This window comes from Propithecus coquereli, unplaced genomic scaffold, assembly GCF_000956105.1.
Source record: "Propithecus coquereli isolate 6110/MARCELLA unplaced genomic scaffold, Pcoq_1.0 Scaffold249, whole genome shotgun sequence".
Classification (NCBI taxonomy): domain Eukaryota; kingdom Metazoa; phylum Chordata; class Mammalia; order Primates; family Indriidae; genus Propithecus; species Propithecus coquereli.
This window is the reverse complement of record NW_012148052.1, coordinates 1905078-1928047: the sequence shown is the minus strand read 5'-3', so window position 1 is coordinate 1928047 and position 22970 is coordinate 1905078. Positions and strand designations below refer to the sequence as shown.

Here is a 22970-nt window from a genome sequence, read left to right as displayed (position 1 = left end):
AGCACAGTCCTGAAAAGTTAAGTGTAAAGGGAATTTAAAAAAAAAAAAAAAAAAGTGTATTTTGAGTACACCAAGATGGCTGGTTAGTCAAAAGCAATCTTTATCAAAATAAATTCACTGTTCACTGCAAAGTAATCTGCTCTGTAAATTTAGATTCTATACATTGGATTTTCTCTTATATCACTTTTTTTTTGACAAATATAAACATTTATTGATTCTACTTGCTATGCATAACATATAAGTCATAGTTTATTTCCTATAACGGGCAGGTATGGCACTGTTTCCCAACACCCAGTCACTTATAATACAACTTCTCCCACTCATTCCATCAGTATGACAGTGGGAACTGCCCTGTCCTTTCCTTCCCTTCCCTTTCCTTTCCTTTCCTTTCGTCTTTTCAATATTCCTTCCTTTTTTTCTTTCTTCCCCCTCTCCTTCTCTTATATCACTTTGTTCTCCATTCAAGTTAACCATGTCAAAGTCACACTGGAGTCTTTTCTTTGTCCTTGGTAATCAGTCTACTGGTATAAATATAGGATTATAGGTTTGGAAGAAATGTTAAAAGTCATTTAGTTTAATGCCTCCTCCTCTCCCTATCTCCAATCCTACCAACCCTAGCCAATGCTTCAATCTTTTTTCGAACATTCCTACCAAGTCTTTGCTTATAGTTCCAGTGATAAAGATCTCATACCTCCCTGGGAAGTTGCTTCCATTCTTGGCAATGGATCTTGGCCTTGGGGGAATAATTCTCAATGTTTTTTTCTATCTGAATAATACTGAGGGAATCCCAACACACTTCCATCAATACCAATGGTTTCATATACAACCAAACTTTTAATAGAGGTTTTCTTCAGAGAGCACGATGGTGACAGAAGGGAAACTTCCCTTTTCATTTGGTATATTTCTATCGGCAAAATTTTCAAAATGCATATGTATTACTTTAACACACATACGATATACGTACATTAAAAAATGGTCCAAAGGGGTAAATGTTTATCACAGCAGTCATACAGAGTTGGATCAGAAACTGTCCCCTTAAGGGGACAAAACAGAATGAGAGGGAATGGTGTGTGTTATGATTTGACACCTGACACTTGGGTACAGAGGTATGCACGTTTTTGTGTGGGCTTTGAACGCCCCCTGCCTCCTTGAAAGTCACTGCTAATCTCTATCTGAATTGGATATGGCAGCTCATCAGGTATATTAAGACAGCTTTCATGTGTGCAAGGAAAGTTAACTGCTTTCTGGTCTTGTCAAGGCTAAACTCAATGACTAAATATATAACATGTCTTACTATATAATGTACTCCTTCCTTCTTCCTCTTATTCTGCCTAATCCATAGTATACTCTTGCAATTGGACAATCTGCCTCCCAATATTACTCTTTTACTGTCTGTTCATTTTCTCTTTACCATGTTGGGACAGCACACTTCCTAAGTACTTGGACTAAGTACCTTATTCCAAGCTTAAGGCTGTTTTTACCAAATATTTCCAGGTTTCCCCTTTTCTTTTAGGGAACTCCAGATGCCTGGGTTCTGCAGCTGGATGCCTGGGTTCAGATTTAGTTTTATCACTTACTAGTTGTATAATTTTGGCCAAGTAACTTAACCCTCTGTGCCTCAGTTTCCTCATCAGCAAAATAAGGACAATAATAGCAATTATCTCATTTAGTTGTGAGGATTCAATAGGCAACACACAAACACACAGAGAGCACTAAGAACAGTACCTAGCACATAGCAGACACTCAGTCAATGTTAATTTGTTTTGTTGCTTCCTTTTCCTGCATCATCATCATACCCTGCTACTACTTAGGAAACTAATTTACTATAGGTCCAAGGTGTTTACTTGACAATTTCTTTTTCTTTTTTTTTTTATTTCAGCGTATTATGAGGGTACAAAATTACGGTTACACTTTATGTCTTTGCCTCACCCAAGCGAGGGTTAAAGGCATGCCCTTCCCCCCTACAATGCTCCCCGTGTCCTTTAGTTGCGGGTTTACCCCCCCATCCTCCTAATCCCTGGAGAATATTACTGCCAGGTGAGCACCCTAGTGTTCATCAGTTAGTACCAATTTGATGGGCGAGCCCATTCTTCCGATCTTGTGGTGCCTCACTTTGGATAATGGGCTTAAGTTTAATCCAGGAAAGTATAAGAGGTTCTAGATCACTGTCGTTTCTTATGATTGAGTAATATTCCATTGTATACATACACCAAATTTTAATAATCCGCTCATGGAATGACGGGCACTTGGGTTGTTTCCACATCCTTGCAATAGTGAATTGTGCTGCCCTAAACATTCGGTTGCAGACGTCTTTATCATAGAATGTTTTGTGCTCTTTTGGGTAGATGCATTTCTTTCCATTAGATTTCTGTGCTCCCTTTTTCTCAATCCAAAGCATTCTTGACATTTCATCTTTTCAGCATAGCTCTCTCTGATAAACTGGATCAGAATGGAACTTTCTTACGTACCATATCTACAACTACTATGGCTGGTTTTCATTGCATTATCATGCTCATGCTGCATCAATTCATGTTCCTCTTCTTTTCATAATCAAAACCCATCTCCTAAAGGCAGGGGTTGGCAAACTTTTTCTGTAAAGGGCCAGTAAGCATTTTCAGTTTTATAGGACATATGGTCTCTGTTGCAACTACTCAACTGTGCCACTGTAGCATGAAGGAAGCCATAGATAATACGTTAACAAATGAACGTGGCTACCTTCCAATAAAACTTTATTAATAAAAACAGGTGGCAGATAGGATTTGGCCTGTGGACCATAGATTACTAACCACTGACCTAGAGGAATCCTTCTCTAAATAACTCCACTTGGCTCTGATCATTCCCCTATTCTACCTCAAGTACAGACTATATTGTTTTACATATATATATATATGCTTCTAGGTATTTTTATGTGGGCAGTCTCCCACTTAGAATAATGCACAGATCCTTTAAGGAAAGAACTGTTGTTGTTATTTTATTCATTAAACAAAATGTATCTTAGCCTACTAACGAAATGTATCTAAGCCTAGTAGTAACATGTGGAGTTAAGGACAAAAAGACAAATAAGTCCCAGCCCATGCTCACAAAGAACTCACAGATTAGTAGGAGAGAGAGCAATTCAAACATACAATCATAATGTGATTTTTGCTATAACAGAGATTCGTGTACAAAGTGCTCTGGGAAAACAGGAAGGAATGGTTAACTTACCTGGGGGGGGTAAGGAAAACTTCATAGAGGAGATGAAGTTGACCTGGGATTGTCAGAAGAAAGATGAATAGGCATTCTAGGCAATGGGAATATTGTACAAAAGTATCCTAAATTCTCTTCCTAATTATATGGAACTGAACACGGAAATGGAAATGGACAGTGTCTGAACAACAGCTATCCATTTATCATAGATGAAAAGAGGTAGGACTAGAGACAAATGATAGGAACGGAGTGAGATGAGGCTAGAAAAGTAGGTAAGAGGCAACTTGTGAAGAACCTTGTTTCACATACTAAGCCAATGGTATATTATACATTGAGGACCCTGGTATCATCCCAAAGATTTTATGTTAGACATTCAATGTCAAGATCTGATTTATTATTGATACTTTACATCCATAAAAGGGCTTGGAAGCTTTTTCATAGACTTTTACATACATTATTTCAAATGCTCATACAGCTTGCATACTTACATGTCTACTAAATTCTGATACTGATTATGAACTTGTGATGTAGAAAGGAGGGTAGCATTTATAGGCAAAAGATCTGGCACTAGGTCTTTCGATTAACAGTTCAAGATTCTGAGTACGTCTCTTAACCCGTCACTGTTTCCATAAAACAGGATTAATAATAGTACCTTCTTCACAAGATTATTGTGAAGAATATATGAGATAATTACATGAAGAGTACTTTGCAAACTATAAAGAGCCATATAAATGACACACAGGATTTGTTAAAATCACAGGATAAGTTGGCAAAAAAGAGTAGGATTTTTTTATTCACTCTAATTGTTTTTTGTGACACATACATTCATACACAGCCTAATAGAGAACAACTCTCTAGTTCTACTATGTATAAATACAGGTTCTGACCTTTTCAAGGAGATGATTTTTGCATGGTACCATCTGCTATATGAAATAGGAAATTGTTCTTCCTCAGCATGATGAAGAAATCTAAAAGCAAAAGATAGAAAAAAGTAGAAATATAAACTACTGTAGATCCAAGGAGACATGCCGTGAAATTAGGTTTTTATCAAAGGAAGCAGCTGGCTGGATACCCACACAGGGCTGCCCAAGGGCAGCAATTTGTTTAGGTTTCCAATTTCCAGCATCATTCCCTCAACTTTTGTGTGTTCAGAACTCTGATTCTATTAAAAATGGAACAGACTCCTGAGGGCAGATCTCTACGTAATTAAACAATGATGGATAAACTAAAATGCTAATTTATTAATTTACTGTGAGAAATATAACTGCCATGTGACCTAAAATATTCACTGGTGCATGACCAGGGCCATTCGACTCTAAAGGTACACTACACAGACAACCAAATGAGAATCAGAAGTTTTTTGGGTAGGGTAGAGCCAGAGTAAGGAGAGTTACTTATCTAACTCAGAGGTTGGCAAACTTATTCCAGAAAAGGCCAGATAGTAAATATTTTCAGCTTAGCAGACCATGTGGCCTCTGTTGAAACGTGCAAGTAGCCATAGACAATACAGAAAGAATGGGCATGGCTGTGTTTCAATAAAACCTTAATTTAAAAAAATGGGCAGCAGCCCTTATGAATGCAAAAATCCTCAAAAAATACTAAAACCAAATTCAGCAGCATAGTAAGAGGATTATTATGCATAATTACCAAATGGGGTTTATTCCCAGAATACAAGGATGGTTCGATATATGAAAATCAGCCAATGTAATATAATATACTACAGAAATAGAATGAAGTTTAAAAACCACAGGATAATCACAGGATAATCTCAATTGATGTAGAGAAAGCATTTGACAAAATTTAACATGCTTTCATAATAAACTCAATAAACTTAGAAGGGATCCTCCTCAGCATGATAAAGGTCAAAACCCACAGCTAACATTATAGTCAATGATGAAAGACTGAAAGCCTTTCCCCTAAGATTAGAACCAAGACAAGGATGCCCACTTTCCCCACTCCTGTTAAAGTACTGGAAGTTCCAGCCAAAGAAATTAGTCAAGAAACGGAAATTAAAGGCATTCAGATTTGAAAGGAAGAAGTAAAATGATCTCTGTTTGCAGATAACATTAGGTCATTAAATATGAAATGTCCAATTTCATTTTTCCAATTTCAAATCAAAAGTGTAGTTTATTATATCTCAAACAAGAAGCAGTACAATTAATCAAAGTATGCGCCAAAACCATTGACATGGTTTTGCCATCTTAATGGTAGCTTGTTTATGCCAGCAGCGAAGAAATCTAGAGAGCGAGTGGTGATGAAATCGCAAAGGCGTTTTCTACAACTTGTTGAGAATTGAATATTTTTCCATGCAAGAAGTCGTGCAAAGCATGTAAAAAGTGCTAGTCAGTTGGTGCAAGGTCTGGCAGATGACAGAGAGTTTCCAAGTCCAGCCTCTGTAGTTTGAAGCAGCGTTGTTTGGGCAACATGTGTTTGAGTGTTGTCTTGCAAGAGGATTGGCCTATCTCTATTGACCAATCTTGGCTACTTAATCACAAGCATTCTCATCATTTAATCCAACTGGTTTAAGTAGACATCCACTGTAATCGACTGACTAGTTTTCATGAAGCTGTAGTGGATAATAACAGCGCTGGACCACCAAACAGACACCAGTAGATATTTTTGATGAATATTCAGTTTTGGACTGTGTTTCAGCATTTCATCTTCATCCAACCATTGTGCCAAAGGCTCACAGTTGTCAAAAAGAATCCATTTTTCATCACATGTAATAACACAGTATAGAAATGTTTCACCATTCTATTGTGACAGCAAAGAAAGGCAAGCTTCGAGATAATTTCTCTTCTGATGCTCACTTAATTCATGTGGAAGCCATCTATCCAGCTTCTATACCTTGCCAATTTGTTTCAAATGGTCCAATATTGCTGGAATAGTGATGTCAAACCTTGATGCTAATTCACACATAGGTTGAAATGGATTTGCTTACACTACAGCTTTCAGCTCATCATTATCTACCTTGGTCTCAGGTCACCCATGTGGCTCATCTTCAAGATTAAAATCACCAGAATGGAACTTCTCAAACCACTGGCATATTGTGCATTCATTAGCCACATCCTTCTCCAACATTTCATTGATATTTCGAGCTGTCTGCACTGCATTGATTCCATGACGGAACTCATATTCGAAAATAACACAAATTTTTTACTTGGTTTCACAAAACTTGCTCTAAAAAAATTTTGAAGATAATCACAAGCCAAAAGATGTGTTTGAAAGACTGAGGCTGTACCTTCACAATAAACATAAAACAAGAAGTGTCAAAGTGAAATGTCAGAGATATCAACTGCCAAACTTAGTACTTAAGGAAATCAGACATTTTATACTTAACAATCTAATATAATCTTATATGTAGAAAACCCTAAAAATTCCACAAAAAAAGCTGTTAGAGCTAATAAATGAATTCAGCAAAGTTGTAGGATACAAAGCCAATGCACAAAATCAACTGTATTTCTATACACTAGCAATGGAGATCTGAAAAGAAAATTGAGAAAATAATTCCATTTATAATAGTATCAAAAAGAATAAAATATTTAGGAATAAATTTAACCAACAAGGCTAAAGACTTGTAAATTGAAACTATAAAACAGTGCTGAAAGAATTTAAAGAAGACAAGTAAATGGAAAGACATCCTATGTTCATGAATTGGAAGACTAGTATTGTGAAAATGACAATACTAACCAAAGCAGTCCACAGATTCAAAGTAATCCCAATCAAACTTCAAATGACGTTTCTGCACAAATAGAATGAGTGATCCTAAAATTCACATGGAATCTTATAGGATCCCAAATAGCTCATACAATCTTGAAAAAGAAGAACAAAGTTGGAAGACTCACACTTTCTGATTCCAAACTTACTACAAAGCTACAGTAATCAAAACAGTGTGGTACAGACATATAGACCAATGGAATGGAATAGAATAGAAAGCCCAGAAACAAACCCTCATATATGTAGTCAACTGATTTTTGACAAAGGTGCCAAGACCATTAAATGGAAAAGGACACTTTTTTCAACAAAGTGCTGAGAAAATTGAATATCTACATGCAAAAGAATGAAGTTGAAACCTTATCTTACACCATATACAAAAAATTAAAATGTATCAAAGACTTAAATATAAAAGCTAAAACTATAAAACTCTTAGAAGAAAACATAGGGAAAAATCTTCATCACATTGGATTTGGCAATGATTCTTGGATATAACACCTAAAGCATGGGCAGCAAAAGACAAAATAAACTGGTCTTCAGCAAAATGAAAAACTTTTGTGCATCAAAGGACACTATCATGAGAGTGAAAAGACAACCCAGAGAATGGGAGAAAATATTTCAAATCATATATTTGATAATGGATTAATATTCACAACACTTACAGAGCTCCTATAGTTCAGTGACAACAAAAACAAAAAATTGAAACAATCCATTTCAAAAAAGAGCAAAGGACATTTCTTCAAAGAAAATACACAGATGGCCAATAAGCACATGAAAAGATGCTCAGCATTACTAATCATTAGGGAAATGCAAATCAAAACCACAATGAGATACTACTTCATATCCATTAAGATGGCTGTTATGAAAAAAATGAAAAATAACAAGGGTTGGCACAGATGGGGAGAAACTGGAACTCTCATGCATTGCTGGTGTGAATATAAAATGGTACAGCTGCTGCAGAAAACAGTTCGGTGGTTCTTCAAATAGTTAAACATAGAATTATCATATGACCCAGCAATTCCACTCCTAGGTATATATCCAAAAGAATTGAAAACAGGGATTCAAACAGATATCTGTACACCAATGTTCATAGCAGCATGATTCACAATAGCCAAGGGTGAAAAAAATACAAGTGTCCATCAATAGATAAATGGATAAACAAAATGCGGTATGTGTACATAATAAAATATTATTCAGCCATAAAAAGGAATGAAATTCTGATACATGCTACAACATGGATGAACCTTGAAGGCACTGTGCTAAGTGAAATAAGCCAGACACAAAAGGTAAAATATTAAATATTATATGATTCCACTTATATGAGGTACCTAGAATAGGTAAATTCATAGAGATGGAAAGTATTAATAGAATAAAGGTTACCAGGGGACTGGTGGAAGACAGAGAGTTATTTAATCGGTACAGAGTTTCTTTTGGGAATGATAAAAAAGTTCTGGAGATGGATAGTGGTAAAGGTTACTCAACATTGTCAATGTACTTAATGTCTTAAAATGGTTAAAATGGTAAAATTTAAGTTATGCATATTTTACCACAACTAAAAAAACCAGGTAACAGGTAGCTGTGGATCAGGGTTTGACAGCCTCATTCAATCATCTCACAACAGGAAAACAAGAAGCTTCATAAGGAATTTAAGAAATTTAATCCTTGAGCCATAATATTGCGTTTCCTGGGTAGTCTTAAATGTAACTCTCTACCAATTTTCTTTATGACTTATCATTTAGCATGTTTCCAAGCTGACTATATTCTGATAAACACATTCTTTCTCTGGATAATGTTACTATCTATTCATAGCATGTGGTACAGATGGGCTCCAGGTTTGAAAATCAACTCTGTCACTAGCTATGTAAACTTGGACAAGTTGCTAAATGTCTCTAGGCCTCTATTTCTGCAACTTTAAAGTGGAAGTAATAGTGCCTACCCCAAAATGTTTGTGAGGGTTGAATGACATTATCTATTTTAATGAATTAACATAAATAAGTGACTGATATACAAAGGGTGCTTCCCCACCTCCCTAACCCTTTGTCATATTGCTGATCACTGATGAAGTCACAGTCGGTTCTTTGTCTCTTAGCTCCAAATGCATCCTTATGATCTCCACAACAGCTCTCTGCAGCTCAGAGGGCCTTGCTAGTATCTCTGTCAGAGACCTCTCAAAAGCCAATGTCCAAAAGACCAAAAACAAATGTGGACAAATTCATTTTCTACCTATCTCACAAACCAGAAGCCTCTCTTCTATAGGAGTCCGCTCCTCCCGAGGGCAGAATCTATCAGTCTTATTTTATATTCTATATATTGCCTAACAGAAAATAACTTTCTCAATTTTTAAAATTGAATTTTCAAGAATCATCAGTTTTTTGTAACAGGATCTTGCATAAATTTCCTAGTATACAAGTCTACTTCTATACTTGTAGTACAAAAATAAGACAAAAACAATAAGCATGGTTCTCTTTCAGCAATAAGAATCCAAACAAAAAATGTACGGTGCTACAGGGTGTGATAGTGACCATTTGAAAGCCTGCTACAATTGGCTATAATTGGCTTGTATTAAAAGTGCAAGAAATAACAGAGTAAATCTAATATGTCACCATGAAAAAAGTCACTAATAAAGCTGATCTATCAGACAAAATAATATTACACAAATCAGAAAAATCTCCATTTAATTTCCACTTAAAAAGTAAAACATCACCAAATCATTGAAAGACCAGAGAATAGTATCAAGTTAAAATTCATATTTCTGATACACTCCTAGATCACAGTAATCAGACATTCAATTTCACCTTGTCTGACTGTCCTAAACTACTCCAACTACATGAACTGGATTATCAATATATATTTATTAAACATGCCTTGGTAAAAAACTGGAATTAGGAAACAGAGACCATTACAGAACAAAAAACTGAAAGGTTCAAGGAAAAGAAGATAGAATCATTTTGTTAAAATAAGCTTTCATACTGTTAACTTACGGAATTATTATAGGAGAAGGGAATCAACTATGTGTTAGGTACTTCAAAGACAACTTTTTATTAAAGTATAATATTCAGCCAGGTGGTGGCTCATGCCTGTAATTCTAGTACTTTGGTAGGGTGAGGTAGGATGTTTGCTTGAGTCCAGGAGTTCAAGATGAGCGTGGGCAACACAGTGAGACTCTGTCTCTATGAAAAATAATAATAATAATAAAAAAAACCCAGCCCGGTGGCATGTGCCTGTAGTCCTAGCTACTCGGGAGGCTGAGGCAGAAGGATTGCGTGAGCCCAGTTTGAGGGTGCAGTCAGCTATGATGACACCACTGCACTCTAGCCTGAGCAACAAAGCAAGACTGTCTCAAAAAACTAAAGTATATTATACCAAAATGTGCACAAATCGTAAGTATAAAAGCTCAGTGAACTTTTACAATGTGTTTCCAAACTAAGAAAGAGATCGTTACTAACACCCCAATAAGTACCTCGTGCCCTCTCCCAGTCACTACTTCACCCAACAGTAACCAATGTCTTGACTTCTATCATTGTAGATTAGTTGCCTGTTTTAAACTTCATATAATATAAATGAAATTATATCACAGGTACTCTTTTATGTCCACTTCCTTCCACTCAATATTTTGTTTGTGAGATTCATCCATTGTGCTCCTGGGAGGTGTTTTTATCTTCACCACTTGATTTAAAGCACCCCAAAATTCTGGCATTATTGTTCCTATTTAGAGTTTTTTTAAAAAGCTGAGGTTCTGGGCCAGGTATGGTGACTCACACTTGTAATCTTAGCACTTTGGGAGGCCGAGGCGAGAGGATTGCTTGAGGTCAGTAGTTCGAGACTAGCCTCAGCAAGAGCAAGACCCTGTCTCTACAAAAAATAATTAGCCAGGTGTGGTGCACGCCTATAGTCCAGCTATTCCGGAGGCTGAGGCAAGAGGATCGCCTGAGCCCAGGAGTTTGAGGTTGCAGTGAGCTATGATAACACCATTGCACTCTAGCCTGGGCAACAGAGTGAGACCCTGTCTTTACTTAAAAAAAAAAAAAAAGAAAAGACTACAGGTATGGTGTCATGACCTATTTTTGATAAATATTTTTCTACTTCTGGATTCTTTAAAAACTTTTTTTTCATTTCTTTGCTGCCTCAACAATAAAGAGTAAAATTAGATCTTAAAAAACAAAACAAAACAAAACATAAAACAGCTGAGGTTCTGAAGTCAAACGAGATTAATTAAGGTATCCAAAGAAACAGCTTCTAATTGCAAAGGCTAAAATTAAAGATGGCCTGATTTCAATCCCCATCCTCTTTTTGGTTTCATTACATCTTCCTAGTATAGTTTAGAACAACAAAGAGACAACCCCTTCCCTAGCTTACTTATCATAGGCCATATACAGTGTATATATAGATGCTTGGCAAACAGTCAAATCCTATGCAAATGTAAGAAATTATCATTAGTACAAGGAAGGAGCTACCTAGGGCAGTGACTTTCAAATCTTTCTTGATTGTGACCCAAAGACTCACATCTAGGTGTTTTTTACAACAGTATACATTCCTAGAAACCTCAGGAATTCTGTAAAAAGTATCCACTAAAAATAGGCTTGTGGGAAAAACAGGAATAGATTACTAAAAACCCATGGAACTTTGTATCCTTTACGCATATATACACACATACACACACAGGTTAAATTAGGCTCACTGAACTAAATTAAAAGGAAGAAAAGGTGCAACCCATTTTATAACGACTTCCATCTAAAATAATTTTTTAAAATAAAGCTCTCATCTATAATGGAACAAACTTGTAGCTCTCCACAACATTAAGCTTCTAAGAATGACTTATTTCCCAGGGTTTCCTGGAGTGAACATCTGAATGCATGTCACCATCTGTAGATTAGAGCTACTTAATAAAAGCTTTTCATGGTGACAAAATGAAAATCTGAGGTCAGAGTCATGATTTGGGGGACCAATAAGAGATGATTAATCTGCTTACCATTTTTTTAAATCAGTTTACACACTGCTCAAGAAGACCTTTGCAAGATATCTATGCTACAAGGGACCAGAGATCTCAAGAATGTTAACCCATTAGAATCTAATCAGTTAGAATCCTATATAGAAAACTACCTCCTTAGACATAGAGTCCTGAGAATAAATTAAATCCTCAACAGCTTGGGCCACAGAGACAGGTAAATTAAGTAATTTGGCCTAATTGACAGAGTGGCATCCATAAACCATTTTGTAAATCCCCACTAAAGTCTGAGGTTCTTATCTTTAAAAAAGTGTCTCCCCAACTGGGGCCTTGTCTGTGTTATTTATCCAGCACTATATCCCAACACTGGAATAGTGCCTTGTATAAGAGGAGGCATTCAATAAATATTTATGAGTGAAATGAATGTATGCTAAATCAGTAGGGAAAAAGGCACAAAACTCAAAAATTACATGACCAGAACAGTGACTATTTTCTGAATTTAAAAAATATTATACTTGGATGACTTATAATTAGAATCTATAAGTTGATTCAGAGATAAAAACAGTTAAGGAAAATCTCTTAAAATGAAAACAAGCTGGGCACTTTAGTATTTGTAAGTCATTCTCAAATTCCCCAGGATCATTACATAAAGGTAATGAGAGGATGGAAGAAGTTGAGAGACATAATCACGAATACAATTTAGCTTTCCAAAGACTTTTCTGAATATAGTTCTCACAGCTTATTAAGGAAATCCATGTAACACAAAGGCAAATTCTATTTGATTAAAGCCCATTTAAAAAATATGCATTGAGATGACGAAAGATTTTAAAATTATAAGTACACAGCTACTTAGCACCAGAAACTAGGGAAGAGTGCCAGCAAAGAACCAGAAACTTTGAAGAACTGCTGTCACATATAATCTAAATATAGCTTTATAATGGAGAAAAATCAATCAAAGCTGACAGCCTCTAACCAGATACAGGCAAAAGACTGTATTTACTCCTTGGGTATACTAAATAGTCCAGTTTTCCTGAAAAACAAACCAATGAACCTAAGCTCAGAAACAAGAAATGGGAGTTGATGGTAAGTATTGAGATACCTGAGATTTTAAGACCTGTGTTAACATCCCACTCTACGCACACATAGCTTCTAGCTGTAGTGTTTGCCTAGGCACAAAATGTGCAGTTATTATTTTCGTTAAATTTTAAAGATACATGCTTTAAAAGGAGAAAAAGACAAGGACAAATATAAAGAACCTACTCTAAATGTGACATTGAAAAAAGATTAAACAAAAGTATTCTCTGGAAAATGAAATGGGATGGTCTGTATGCCAACAGATGAATTAAGGCTACAAATCATAGTTTAGGAACACAAATAGTACAGATAGATCCAAATAATGAATAACCTGGTAAATAAAATTCATCACAGGTACAAAACAATGTAAATAGGAAAAGTGTAATTTGATTAAAAATATTTGAAATGTATTTGCATTCCTGGCCTCCACATTAGTTACAAACCTCTTATAGAAAAGTCCCAAAGAATCACCAGAGAAATTTCAATACAGCTGGTGGGTAAAGGGAAGATAAATAGATATGTGATATTTACAAGTAAAGGTAAAATTTAGGTGGTAGACATAATAAGGTTTTTCACTGTAAAACCCTTTCACTTTTGTTGTATGTATGTGATGGGGTTCAGGACACACTATCCCCTAAATATTTTAAGCTGAAGGAATTTGAGAAAGTAGAACAGTCACCCTTCACCTTCCCCCACTGTCCTCCTCTGAATGAGGTCATAAAACCTAGGATTTTCTGACCTTCCTATGAAGCAGGTCATAAGACCCTCATCTGAGAGGTTTCCTCCCTATTACCCAGAGGAAAGGAGCTGAAGACACAGAGACACCAGGAAGGATCTGAACAAACAGGCCTCGCTAGGTTTCCCTGCAGTTTGTTACTATTACACCATAGTCCCTTGGTCCACTTCTATTTCTCCCCAACTATCCACTTCATCATCAAACCTAGCATTAAAAATACATAAGTTTAACCTTTTCTTTGGGTTTTCATTTCCTTATGAAAGCTCCTGTGTCACATAAAACTTATATTAAATAAATTGATAGTGCTTTTCTTTTATTAGTATGTCTTTTGTTACAGGGGCCTCAGCTGTGAACCTAGGATGTGTGAGGAAAAATTATTTTCCTTCCCTACAGCTGCATAGCTGAAAAAAGAAAAGAAACTCTATATTATTTCAATGAAGCTGTTTTCTCAAAGCTCAAAGTGAAAAGATGGGTAGGCTACAGCAAAGAGACTGAAGGAAAGAACAGACATTTATTGTTAGCACTTTTCCATATAATGACCATTTTGTCACAACAAATCTAAAAGTTAGGTGATATTATCTCAATGACATATATGCAGTTCTTTTAGCAATATAATTCACTTGAAATTAGGAGCCAGATCTGATTCATTTCTACATTCTTTGAAACAGGGCCTTGAATATTAGTTATTTAGTAAATGTTTACTTAAGGAAAGAATGTGATCTTCACAATAAATAAGCAAGATGGCTAGAACAACTGTTTACATTATTCTTACTAAACACTTGAAGAAACAGAGGCAGAGCAAACTCTGATGCTATTTGTCAGCTAAATAGCTCATCTGTTGAGTTAGGGCTCCAGCCTTTTCCTTTTACACCAGACTCAAAAAAAGACACTAAGCCTGATTCTCCAAATAAGGGTCTGACAGGATGTCCACAGGAAAAAACTTCAATTATGTTATTTTTTAAATGTTTGGAAAATCCTGAGATACAGATCTTAATGTGGATATAAAATGTCTGTAAACTTTCTGATTTCTGTGTTTTATTAGGACAGATGGTACAAGGAAAATGAAAGTGTTTCTTAAAAATTCCAAACTTGGTTATAAGTTACCTAAAGCTCAACAAAAACAGAATTTGAAATATAACATTTATACTCAGCTCTTTGGAGCAATTCCACGTATATGTTAGGTCATGTGATTTTTTTCATAATATCCAGTGAGAGATTACTATTATTCCCATTTCACCAATGAAGAAGCTTCAGAGAGAATTAAGAGTTAGTAGCTGTTCAGAGAGAATTAAGAGTTAGTAGGTGGTTGAATTGGGATTGAAATAATCTGGGTCATGCTCTTTGCAGTGTACTATGCTGTTCTTTACACAGAACTAGTCAACAGTCTTCTAACTGGTTTCTCTCCACTTCTATTCCATCCTGTATATGGCAACCAGAGTAATACTTCTAAAATGAAAATCTGATCATGTGATTTCTCAGCTTAAAACCCTTCAATAAACCTATGTAGCCTATAGGATAAAATCCACCAAAGTCCTTGGCATTGCATATACATATATATATATAGTACTTCAAAATATAAACTCTTCATGATTTGGTCCCTTACTTCTTCTCCAGGCTCTTCTTCTTCTCTTTACCTTCTTCCCCTAAGTTATTCCAAATGATTTGCAGTCCCTCAACTTACCTATTATTCAATGAGCTGTAAGTCGACAAGTTGGGTTTGGTGTATTGAAGGTAGCTTATCCATGGCACTGCTAGTGAAAGTCTAGTTCTAGTGATAAATAAGAGATGTTAGTTGCCACACTATACACCAAACTCAACTTGTCAACTTAGAACTCATCCTTCAAAATTTAATTTAGAAATCAGCGAATCCTCTTTTCCCTAGATAACCATTTCCTCTTGTATGGTACATTTATATCTGATTCATACTTATAGCATTTAAATTATTATAATTATTTGTTTACATACCTTTCTCTCTATTTGACAATGAAGCCCTAAGGGATGCCTTATTCATCTTTACATCCCTAGGATCTAATATACTGCCTGACAGTAGTAGGCATCAGGTACATGTTTGTTAAGTTAAATTTAAATATATTCAACTCAGAAAGTATACAAGTGTTAAAAACAGGATTTGGATTTTGCAAAATATAAATGTTTCAAGGGGAAGGGGGAAGCCTGAAACCCTTTAACTGAACTGTGTACAACAATGGCAGTTACCCTGAAGGTCCCTGCTAGCATTCTGTGCCCCAGCTGGGCCTCCAGAAGGTTCATTACTTTCACATTACCATTGTGGCAATGTATTAATGAGCTCAGTACAAGCAAGACAAATTGAAATGACAGCCCTGGCAACTAATATCTCTTATTTATCACTCGCCCTAGTCTCACTAGCAGTGCCATGGATAAGCCTTCTTCAACACAAAACAGTTTTTTTTACAGAGTATCTTCTGAGAGACCTGCAAACACTATGATTGGCATTCAGGGAAATCCAAAAAAGTATAGGTCCTCATTAAGACAGGCACACTCTAGCCAGGACAACAGAGCCAGACTCTGTCTCAAAAAAAAAAAAAAAAAAAAGACAGGCAAAGGATGTGCTCTTGAAAAATAACTCAAAACTGAAAAACAAAGATATCCATTAGAAGCAATAGTAAAGGACCCATTATGTAAATCATCATTTATGGGTCCATTGCCTATCCTAGGGCTAACTGAAGTGCCACTGGGACTCTTCTAGCATCACCACAATGGAGGCAGGAATTACAAGAGTATGCATGAGGAGGAAACCAAGAGCCAGTACTAGGCATTCTGGTAGAAGGAAGGTCTGTGAAACTGAAGCCCCCACCCCTCTAAAGGTTTAAAGGCTTCTTGGTACCAGAGCATCCTTACTTAAGGATGAACTCCTGAAATAAAAAAAAAGCCAAATCATAAGATGTTAACACAACAAATGTAAATTGTATAGTAAAACTAGACACAAATATGGTCTAAAATAGAGAGAGAGAGAGAGAAATGACAGGAAATCCTGTGGATGGAGGGAGGTACTTCATACTCACTACTTTTCATTGATGACTATAGTACCTCCAGGTTAACACCTCCGTTTTAGCTTCCTAGGGCTACTGTAACAATGTACTATAAACTGGGTGTCTTAAAACAAAGGAAATTTATTCTCACAGTTCTGGAAGCTAGAAGTCTGAAATCAAGATGTTGGTAGAGTCATGTTCTTTCTGAAGCCTATAAGGGAAGATTCTTCCTTGCCTCTTCCAGCTTCGGGTAGCCCCAGGAATCTAATACAGATTTTGGTAACAAGAGTGGGGTGCTGCTCTAACAAATACTTAAAAATGGGGAAATAGCCCAGTGCAGTGGCTCATACCTGTAATTCTAGCACTTTGGGAGGCCAAGGCAGGAGGATTGCTTGAGATTAGGAGTTGGAGACCAGCCTCAGCAAAAGTGAGACCCCCATTCTCTACAAAAAAACAGAAAAATTAGCTGGGCATGGTGGTGTGAGCTTGTAGTCCCAGCTACTCCAGAGGCCAAGGCAGGAGGATCGCTTGAGCCCAGGAGTTTGAGGTTGCAGTGAGCTATGACACCAGTGCACTAGCCTGGGTGACAGAGCGAGACCCTATCTCAAAAAAAGAAAAAAAAAAAAGAGGAAGTAGCTTTGGAATGGGGTAATGCATAGGGGCTAGAAGAATTTTAGCTTAGATTGCTTTGAAGAGATAGATGGCACAAATATTAATATAAGCATTGAAGGTGCTTCTAGTAGGGCCTTAGAAGAAAATGATAAACATGTTATTGGACACCTGAAGAAAGGCAATCCTTGTTATTTAGTAGAAGAATATTTGTCTGAATTGTGTTCAGCCACTGGGTGGAAGGTATAACTTGTAAGTGATAAACTTGGATATTTAGTTGAGGAGATTTCTAAGCAAAATGTGGAATTGCAGCCTAGTTTCTCCTTGGTCCTTATAGTAAAATGTAAAAGGAAAGAAATAAATTGAGGAATGAACTATTAAGCAAAAAAAAAAAAAGGAACCAACACTTGATGCTTTGGAAAATTCTCTGCCTATACAGACCATGTACCCTGGGCATGTGTGGATGATCATCCACCTGTGACTCATGGATCCAGCCAATCACCTCAGCAGAAGCCAGAAACAGAGATACAGTTAGATGGGAAAGATGTATGGAGGACCCTCTTGTCAGATGGCTTGGACTCCCATGCATTGCACAGAAGACTGACAAGATTTTTGAGAGTTTTTTTTTTTTTTAAGAGATGGGGTCTTGCTTTGTTGCCCAGACTGGAGTGTAATGGCATAATCACAGCTCACTGCAGCCTCAAATTCCTGGGTTCAAGTGATCCTCCTGCCTCAGCCTCCTGAGTAGCTGGGACCACAGGCATGTGCCACCATGCTAATTTTTTTTTCCTTTTTTTTAGAAATGGCATCTTGCCATGTTGCCCAGGCTAGTCTCAAACTCCTGACCTCAAGAGACCCTCTTGCCTCAGCCTCACAAGTAGCTGGGATTACAGGTGTGAGCCACCACATCTGGTGGTTTCTAAGAATTTTACACCAGCAGAAGTACTGCCACTCGGGACTAAAAGGGACACAGACAGAATGATAGGAAGATTGACTGACTCAGGGCAGAGCCATTGATGTAGAGGCCTAGGCCTAAGGGACCTTCTCAGGCTAAAAGGGTAGAGCTGCCCCAGCAGCCCAGAAGACAGATAACCTAGCCAGAGAGGATTATTCTCAGGCCCTGAATTCTAATGCAGTGTCCCCTACTGGTGTGTGAACTTGCTTTAGACCAGCGACTCTTGTCTTCCTTCCATTTTCTCCCTTGCGTAATGCAAATCTTTCCTATGCCTGTCTTACATTGTTTCTTGGAAGTAGATAACTTGTTTTCTAGGTTTCACAGGTCCACAGATGGAGAGGAATTTTATTTCAAGATGGGCTATATCCATAGGCTCACTCATACCTGATTTAGATGATTTAGAAGATGAAATTTGGAATTTTTGAATTGATTATATTCAGATGAGATTTTGGGCTTAGAGCTGACGCTAGGAGTTAAGACTTTTGGGGATGTTGGGATGGAGTGAATATATTTTGTATATGGGAAGGACATGGACTCTGGGGGGCCAAAATTGTGAACTGTGTTGAACTGTGTCCACCAAATTCTTACCCCTGGTACCTCTGAATGTGACCTTATTTGGGAAATAGGGTCTTTACAGATATAAACAAGTTAAGATGAGGTCATTAGGGTAGGCCATAATCCAATATGACTAGTATCCTTAAAAGAGTTAAATTCCATGTGACATAGATACACACAGGAAGAACACCATGTGACGACAGAAGCAGAGACTGGAGTGATGAAGCTGTAAGCCAAGGAACACTAAGGATTGAAAGCCCCCACAGAAGCTAGGAAAAGGCAAGAAAGGATTCTACCCAGAGTCTCAGAGGGGGCATGGCCCAGCTGATACCTTAATTTTAGACTTCTAGCCTTCAGACTATGAGAGAAAAAATTTGTTGTTTTAAGTCACCCAATTTGTGGTATCTTGTTACAGCAGCTCTAGGAGCTAATGTATATTTAAGACTTACTGTGTATCAGGCACAGTGTTGAGTGCTTTACACTGATGATAGCATTTAAACCTCACCACAACTTCATGAGGAAAAGAAATTAAATAACATTCTACTATACTACTCTTAACCACTACACTAAACTTTCTCTTATGTACCATGTGTTATACATACAATAAAGAATTTGTCTGGTATTTGTCCTAGGTTCCTGGCACAGAGCTTCTAAAACCGTTGGAATTTTCCAAGTGATATGATTATCTTTATTATTCATGAGCCCCTGGGATCACATCTGAATTTCTGCTAATGAGATGGCTCAGGATGGGGTTGGTTACCAGAAGGACAAACCATATGATTAGAGGGTTGGGGTTTTAAGCTACCCTGACCTCTAGGGAGTGATGGGGGCCCGGAGACTGAGTTATCAATTATGCCTAAATAATGAAATCCAAAACAAACTCTTGACATTAAAGCTTAGTGCAGCTTCTTAATTGGTGAACACATTCATGTGCCCTGATTCCACGGAAAGAGGGCAAAGAACTTCTGCATTAGAGACTCTCCCGGGCCTCATCCTAAGTGTCTCATCATTTGACTCCCTAATTTGTATCTTTTATAACAAACCTGTAATCATAAGTACAGTACTTTCCTGAGTACCATGAGTTGTTCTAGTGAACTACTGAACCCATGAGAGGTCATGGGAACCCTCTGGATTCAGAAGTGTGGGTAGTCTTGGGATTCCACTTGAGGCTGGCATCTGAAATGTGGGCAGTCTTGTTGGGAACCATACTCTCTTGAACTTGTGGAGTCTGACACTAAGTCTGGGTGGTTAGTGTCAGAATTGAATTACAATACATCAGTTGGTATCAGAACAGTTGGGGTTACAAAAGAATATCGTGAATGAGTCATATGGGAGCTCAGTATACCCAACAATAACCAGTGAGAGTAAACAGAAAAGCATGCTATACAAGATATAAGCTACTTAGTTTTTCAGATATTTGACTTTCATATAATCATTCTTTCATACATTACACATTAATCAACAAAAACTTTCTCATATGCAGAATTGAGCTTTCCATTACTTCTCTCAACAAATAAGTTTTGAGCTGACACATGGTGACATGTCTATCAGAGAAAAGAGTTGAGGTATTTGCCAGGTATTTGGGGGATTGAGACTTATTTGTTGATGCAAGGCAAGAACACAAACCCCAGTCGCAGGAACCCTTGCCTGATTCAATCACTACTCACTGACCCCACATTGTAGCAAGCACCAACTGCATTGTGGGCAGGCAGACATTGACAGAACTTCACCAGGGGATATGTACATGTGTTTAGAGGGACTACCTCCAACTCGACTCATGCAATAATGATAGCTAATTTTCCCAGAAATGTTCTTTATGTGAACTAAACCCTATAAATGACTGAAATACCATATGACATGTTTTAATGAGCTATTTAAAGCCAACATATTTAGTGCAATTACTAATTCAAATAGGAATTGATTCTGATGATGATTTCTTTATATATCTCATCTCTAACAAGTCTCCAAGCTCCTTGAAAACAGGAACTGCATTTATAGCTTTCTTGTATCAAAAACTACCTATCTGGAGAGCAAAGGAGGGACAGATTCAGAGCATATAATTTGTTCAGCTTAGTTAACATGTGCTTTGGTGACTTCTAAATGCTAAGCTAATGGTAAGAATATAGAAATGAAAGAGTCTCTGTTCTTGATAAGAGTTCATAATCTAAAGGAGCCTGAAAATAAAGTTCACACCTTTTTACTGGAATCTTCCTCATGCTATGTTTTTTTTAAATAACTGAGCAAGGCAAACTTGTATATAAGAGGATTAAAAAAACCATGAAACATATTCAATCCTTTTCCAGTGCCATCTTGATATGGGTTGGAACCAGACTGCTTCATTGACTTTTGGTGTAATGGAAGACAGAAGCCTTAGTCAGAAAGAACACAGATCAAATTCTGCATCTGGTGCTTCGTATACCTATAATCTTGGATGAATTATTTAATCTCTTTAGTCTCATCTTTAATTGTCAAATGAGGATAGATAAAGTCATTTATTGGCACAGATTGAGAAGATTAAACAAACAGCAGCTTGGCTAAAAGAATAGTAGTAAATAAACAGTAACCATTATTATTATTACCATCACAATCATCAATACCATATTTAAAAATTTAACAGGGCATGCAGTCAGAAAATGACAAATACTATGATTCCTCTTATATGAGGTTCCTAGAGTAGTCAAATTTAGACACAGGAAGTAGAAGTGGTGATTGCAGGGCTAGGAGGAGTAGGGAATGGGGAATTACTATTTACTGGGAACAGAGTTTCAGTTTGGGAAGATGAAAAAGTTCTGGAGATGGATGGTGGTGACGGTTGCACAACAATGTGAATGTACTTAATGCCACAGAACTGTACACTTCAAAATGGTTAAAACAGTAAACTTTATGTTATATTTCACAACAGACACACACACAAATTCAACAGGCCATGGTTAAAAGAGCAAAAAAAGGATAGGCAACAAAAGGACTGGAGCCTGACATCATTAAGCAATGATAAATCTTGAGAGAGCAGACCCATCTACAGATGATATGAATAGGTAAATAACCTTAAGCTGGAAGTGTTAAGTCAAAGAGATATATCCATATCTGATTTTAGGAAATATTATTTGCATCACCTTAAATACCTTATGTGGAATATAGAGAGGGAAGAGGCAAGGAGGGAGTGAGGGAAGGGAAGGAAAGAAAGAAAGAAAAGGAAAGGAAGGGAAGAAGAAGAAAGAGAAAGAATGCAAAAAAGAAAGGAAAGAAGAAAAATACTGGAAGTGTAAAACAACTATTTCAAGTGACTTAGTGCTTTGTCATAATAATGGGCAATAAAAGCAATAAAATGATGCTAGTAGAGATATGCAAGGAAATATTCTTTTCCAAAAGTCAAACAAAATCCAACACTGGATTTCCTCAAAATTTTTAGATTTTATAGCCATATAGTTAGAGCTATATAGCACCTTTATTTTCATACCGGGAAAAAAATCCCTTGAAACAATTATTACTACACATAAGGCTTCTTAGGAAGGTACCTATTATTTTATAGCAAAAGAGACTGTACGGAGACATATCACAGTGCTAAGGGGGAAGACAGCATTACGCCAAGGAACTCTACAGAAGTAATGCTTGGAAAATCCAGATACTTGGCACCTAAAAAGCATTTTTTTTTCAACAAGTATTAGGGTTCAAATAACTTAGGCTGGTGGGTTTAGGGGCAAATTTTTATTTCTGGGAAGGGGTAATTCAAATACTCAAGAAAGGTCCTGGACAGGTAATCTAAACAAAAAGTGAGAACTGGGACCAAGATTGCATAATGGAACTGCATAACTCAGCCATTTTCCAAAGGACATTTTTGTTGAGATGAAGAATCACTGATTTACGCTGATAGGGAAGTAGGAAAAACTGGAGAAGATCCTGACTCACAGTAATCTGGTCCAAATCATGGAATTTAACCCTTAATTTTATGATATCTATTATTAATCTGAATTCTCTGAGAATTAGTCCTAAATCCCTGTAGGGTAAAGTCATGGTAGGTTTTGAAATGGGTAAAAGAGATTACTGCATAGCCTATCAATGGAATCTGGAGCCTACCAGGAATACCTGATCCTATAGGGATGTGCTACTTAGTCTGGCTTTAACTAGCTATCTCACAGCTTTATTAAAAAAATAGACATTAACTTGTTGAAAACTGATAGTAATGCAGAA

At 36.8% G+C, this 22970-nt stretch overlaps 1 protein-coding gene across 1 annotated transcript in view; it reads right to left on the bottom strand.

The window, feature by feature from the left end:
- The window catches only part of SCMH1 (sex comb on midleg homolog 1 (Drosophila)), a 150229-nt gene extending 146134 nt beyond the window's left edge, over window positions 1-4095 (bottom strand). The window contains exon 1 of the mRNA XM_012646762.1: window positions 4074-4095. The gene's annotated coding sequence lies outside the window, so the exon portion shown is untranslated. The remainder of the gene's footprint in view (window positions 1-4073) is intronic.
- Window positions 4096-22970: the final 18875 nt, after the last annotated feature.